Raw genomic sequence first — 6,000 nt, 5'->3', positions numbered from 1 at the left:
TCGGGGCAGACTCGGAAAGACCTAGATTGCAAACCTTGTGACATTCCATGCGAGTGCGAGATGGCACTTTCTAGACTCTCTTCCCGATGGGCTGCTAAGACGTGTCCCATAAGTGGACAAGTGAACACATTACACAATGTTCTTTACTCTAGCCAGCATCGCAGAGGTGGAAAAGGACATGGCTCTTTTGAGGTCTAGGAGACACTCAAAACAATTATGGACAGCATCAACAGAATGTCTCGCATGGCAAAAATACACAGGTCCAGTATGGATCTGGAGGTTTTAGAGGCAAGGGGAGATCACGCCATGGTAGAGGTGATGGATGTGGTTCATGGTAGTCAAACGATCAGTCAAATAGAGACAATAACTGTCATTATTGCGGTAGATATGGGCATATAGCCAAAATTTTTCCTAAGATACAGGCTGACATGAAAGCCAAGGATAGACAACATGGAAATTATGCTTCATCTAGTGGAGTTCCTGATGATCAGGGTGACAAGTTGTTTGCCATGTAGCATGTGTCGAAGAATGCATCTAGGTAGAACATAGATGAGAGATGGTACATTGATTCAGTGGCTTGAAATCATATGACACCCCATGGAGAATGTTTTGATGAGATGGTTGCAGGTTCACATAGTTATGTGTGTACTAGGGATGATACCCAACATAACATTCAACACACAAGAATTGTTCTGTTGTTATTGCCTAATGGCAAGAAAAAGAGCATGCATGATTTACTACATGTACCTACAATAACCAAGAATCTTTTATCAGTTGGATAGATGGTAGAACAGAATGTACAAGTGAGATTTAATAGAGATAGATGCTTTGTTGAAGAATATGGTAATGGATGCAAATTGATTTTTAGAGGCCCGAGAGATGGCAAAATGTTTACTCTTGATACGTCAATTCCATAATTGAAAGTAGCCATGTTTGCACATGATGATGGTACTATACAAGATGTTGAGATATGGCATAAGCGGATTGGCCATGTGAATATAGAAAAGCTGAAATCTATGCAGTAGAAGGAGATTGTGCTTGGATTGCCTAAGTTCAAGTATCATGACTTTGGATATGTATGTGATGCATCTCAGTTTGGAAAGCAAGCACGGGTTCCATTTATGAGACATGTACAGAATATCTCACGACCCTTGCAGTTGGTACATTCAGATGATGGGGTCCATCTCATAATGCTTTGTTTGGTAGTGCTCGTTACTATGTATCCTTCATTGATAATTTCAATAGATATACTTGGTTTTACATACTGAAACATAAGGATGATGTGTTTTATGCATTCAAGGACTTCAAGAAGCATACAGAAAATGAGTTGACCTAAAAAAAATCATATCTTAGATCAGATGGAGGTGGAGAATATGTCTCTAATTACTTTGGCAAGTACATTGCTAAACATGGGATAAGAAGACAGTTAACTTACAGCTATACACCACAACAAAATGGTATAGAAAAAAGGAAAAATAGGATATTGATGGAATTGGTAAGAGCTATGCTGAATGAGAAGAGTTTGCCAAATGGTTATTGGACTGAAGCAGTAGTGATTGCTATCTATGTGCAGAATAGAACCCCTACAAAAGGGATTTATGATGTAAATCCATATGAGAGGTTGTATGGTCATAAGCCTCACATTTCACACTTGAAGATATTTGGCAGGATTGCATATGTACATGTTCCTGATGAAAAGAGGAAGAAATTGGATTCTAAAGATGTCAAGAGTGTATTCCTTGGTTATGCACAAGACCAGAAAGCTTACTAGTGTTATGTACGTCTACACATGAGACATTGATTAGCAAAGATGTTGTTTTTTATGAGCTCGCATTGTGGTATGGTACTCCGGTAGTAGTGGCTATTGATGGATGAGTCAGCACTAGTATTGAAAAAATACACCTACAGTGAGTTCATCTATGAGTGGTCCTATAGGTGATGGGTCACCTACAATAAGTCCTTGGTTAGGATGCTTGTCGAGTCGTACTCCTACGTCCACCAACACGAATTTGTCATTTAGGGGGAGATTGGAAAAGGAAAAAGAAAATATGCTTGAGGATATGATAGGTTCACTTATGCAGGTTATGAGTAATCTAACAGTGACAGTTTGGATAGTGAGTTGGTCATTCCGCCCATTATGATGCTTGGAGCAAGGCAGAGTTGTTATGTACCACCTCATGAAAGGCAAGCTCAGAGTGAGTCACAATTATAGAGATCTGAGAGAGTCAAAAAACCAGTTAAAAGGTTTGCATACACTAGTTATTCAGCACGCCATTATGCATATACGGCTAGTGTGGCAGGTTACAAAGAACCTACAAAGTTTAATGATGCAATTAGAGATGATAACTGGTGTGCAGCCATGGATGAGGAGTATGCAGCCCTGGGTGAAATGAGACATGGGAATTGGATGAGTTTCCTGAAGGCAAAGTCCCCATTGGCTACAAATGGGCGTACAAGGTTAAGTGCAAGTCAGATGGTTCGTTAGAATGCTATATGGCTAGGCTAGTTGGAAAAGGGTATGCACAACAATATGGCCTTGACTTGAGGAGATTTTTAGTCCAGTGGCTAAAATGACAACAATCAAAACTATCATTGCTTTGGCAGCATGGAAAGGCTAAAAATTATGAAAAATGGACGTCAAGAATACTTTCTTGAATAGTGATTTGATTGAGGAATATGGAGCAGCTCGAAGGCTAAGTTCACCCGGACTTTCCTATGTAAGCTGAAAAAGGCTTTATATGGACTAAAACAGGCACCTAGAGCATGAAATGCTAGGATCAATAGTTATTTATAGAAAAATGGATTTAGATTGGGTGATGCAGATCATAGTCTGCTCACAAAGAAGACAGATCATGGATATGTGTTTCTAATGGTTTATGTAGATGACATTATCATCACTGGAGATGATGAAGAGGGCATTGCTAAAATTAAATCATGTTTACAGGTTGAATTCAGAGTCAAAGACCTTGGTGAACTAAAGTTTTTTCTTGGGATTGAGGTAGTCTGTATGACTCAAGGTATATGGCTGCTACAGAAGCAGTATGCTCATGACATGTTACATAAGTATGGTATGGTTGAATGCAAGCCTATGAAGACACCTCTTGATCAGAATATCAAGCTACAGATTGATGTTGGGAATGACATAGAGAATGTGACCATGTATCGACAGATGATGGGCAGCTTGATATACTTGACTATTACCCGTTGACTATTACCTGTCCTAACTTATGTTATGTAGTGGGGCTTAATAGTCAGTTCATGGAGAAGCCTCACAAACCACAGTTAGATGTAGTTAGGAGGATCATGAGATATATAAAGAGTACTATAGATTATGGGTTGTTTTATGCATATGGAAAATCCCTTGACTTAATAGGGTTTACTAATGTTGATTGGGTTGGTTGTGCCTATGATAGGAGGTCAACCAGTGGTTTTGCATTTGAACTGGACAGCTATATGATCAGCTGGTAGAGTAAGAAATAGCCTACTATTCCATTGTCTAGTACAAAAGCTGAGTACAGAGGAGTTGCCTTAGCGACTTGGAAGCAGTTTGGTTGATGAAACTACTGAAAGACTTGGGAATATAGCTAGAAAGAAAAGTGAGATTGCATTGTGATAACTTGAGTAATGTTATGTTGGCTACCAATCCTATCTACCATGCTAGGTCCAAACATATTGAGGTTCACTACCATTTCATCAGAGAAATGGTTCTTATAGGGCAGATTGACTTGATTTATGTGAAGACTAAAGACTAGGTAGCAGACATATTTACCTGGTCTCTTGGTAAAGAAAAGTTCAAATACTGCAAACAGCTACTTGGAATTTATCAGATGGTTTGAGCTTGAGGAGGAGTGTTAGAATATCTAGCTCTCGTTACTCTTCAATTAGTCTACCTTTATGTGTGTGACCATGGATACAGCTGTACATGTATGTGACATTCAATAATTTGGTGTAGTTAGTGACTTAACCAGAGTTAGTCTTGGTTAGTGAAACCTATGTGTATAAGTCTCTTTTAGTAAGTATGATGGAAGAAGAATGGAAGAAGAACAAAAATGAGCTAAGGCTCATCTTCTGCTCCACTTTGTCTCTCTCCCTCTCTTCCAACAAAATGATGTAAATTTTTCCCATGTGCATTGGCCTTGATGAAGAGACATTATCAGAAAGATCTAGGTTTCACTAGCATGCCATTGAAAATCCTCTCATGGAGAGATTATGTGGCATCTAGATGGCATGTAAAAGAATTGATGTGAACTTGTTGATGACTTTAGGGGCATCTATGGAGGCTATCTAAACTCTTCAGATGAAGAATCTAGGTTGGATGATCTTACTAATACTACTACTCTCAATCATGAAGATGAAGATGACTCCTCACATGATATAATAATAATTATATATATATATATATATATATATATATATATGTATATAAAATAGGTTTATCTAATATCATTACGCACACACATACACACATGATTTTAGATATACATTTATATATAGACATCAATTTATAAACATCTTTATAAAAGTAAAATTTATATACATGAATATTTTTAGCTAAGACTTATGTTATGATAATATAAATACATAATTTATATTTATATTGATGTAATTTATATATACATCATTATAATAGTAATTTCTATTTGTCAATATGAAAGTTAATCTAATATTTAGATTTTATAGTGGTTGTTACCCTTCATTGAGGTGCTAGGGCCATGAAAGGTTTGAGCCTTGTTTTCCCCATAACTTCTTTTATACTCTCTGTAGGGTCTCTTAATCGTGGGATTGTGAATATGTGATACGAGAAAAATGGAAGAAAGCACCCATTGCATGTGGGTGTTTGCAGTTCGGCATGCAGGTCAACACATGGCCATCATAAATACATTCTCAAGGAAGGCTTGGAGTGACACATGTCCTCCCTCGCGAAGCTTCTTTATAATAATAATAATAATAATAATAATAATAATAGAAGATTAATAAGGCTCTATGAGAACACCTAGAGATTTCTAATAAACATGGAAAAGTGGTCAGATATCCCAACCGGTACCATTGCAAAGGTCTGAACGGGTGTCGAGAAATTTGGTCTACCCATGTGTCATGAGTAAAGCTACCTCACACATAATTTCACTATTATGAAAATCCGGAGGAAAAAAAAAACACCAAGTATGTGTAAATCTAAAACATGCTCAGAGAGCCAAGCTTCAAACTGGAATCCTTAGAATTTCTATTTGTATAAGGATTGATTGGAGGGCCTATCGTCCCCCTCTCTGTGTTGTTCCTCTGAGCTCGTGGCTATGGTGCAGCTCATCGAGTTGCTGTAGGCTCCCCATTGCCTCACCCCTGACCTCCTATATGAGGATGACATCCAGCTTAATATTGACTTCTCCCAAGTCAATCTTGACGACATTATCTTACTCCTCGGTGAAGATTTCGAGATCAAGAGGTGTGCGTGGCTACCATTTTCTTGATGCCAAATGTTTCCAGAAAAGTACGAGAAGCTTGAGGGTGTGGTTTGAAAGATTTTTGGTCAAGTTGGAGTTATTAGAGAGCATGGCCTTTGAATGCCCAAGGATGAAGAAACTAAAAAGACTAAAGGCTATGCTTTTATAGAGTACACAATGCCTTAGGTCTAGCTGGAGTCTCAGATATGAATGCCAATTTGTGGATTGTTGTTTGATTTGTCTTTGTGTGGTATACATAGAAGTCCAGATTTGGATTATACAATTGTCTTTGAACTTATAATTTATACAATTTTCATGCTTTCAGGAGGCTCAAATAGCTAGAGAACAAACTAATGGCTACAAATTGGATAAGTCCCATGTTTTTGCAATCAACATGTTTGATGAATTTGACAAGTCTATGAAAGTGCCAAATGAATGTCTTTGGGTGATAAACATGCGTGCTCTATTCAAAATTCGAAAGGAAAAACACAATTTTAAAAAAATATTAATATGGAGGGTTTCCCAGCAAAGTGCTGCCTTCCATCGTTGTACTAGCCCATAC

The 6,000-nt window shown here is 37.8% G+C and overlaps 1 pseudogene; it reads left to right on the top strand.

The window, feature by feature from the left end:
- Positions 1-243: 243 nt before the first annotated feature.
- The window catches only part of LOC148022334 (eukaryotic translation initiation factor 3 subunit B-like), a 28,351-nt pseudogene continuing 22,594 nt past the window's right edge, over positions 244-6,000 (top strand).

The sequence above is a fragment of the Lygodium microphyllum genome, chromosome 17 (genome assembly GCF_053477565.2).
Source record: "Lygodium microphyllum isolate KBCC chromosome 17, Lygodium_microphyllum_v1.1.10, whole genome shotgun sequence".
NCBI classification, from domain to species: Eukaryota; Viridiplantae; Streptophyta; class Polypodiopsida; order Schizaeales; family Lygodiaceae; genus Lygodium; species Lygodium microphyllum.
This window is presented reverse-complemented; position numbering and strand designations above follow the sequence as displayed.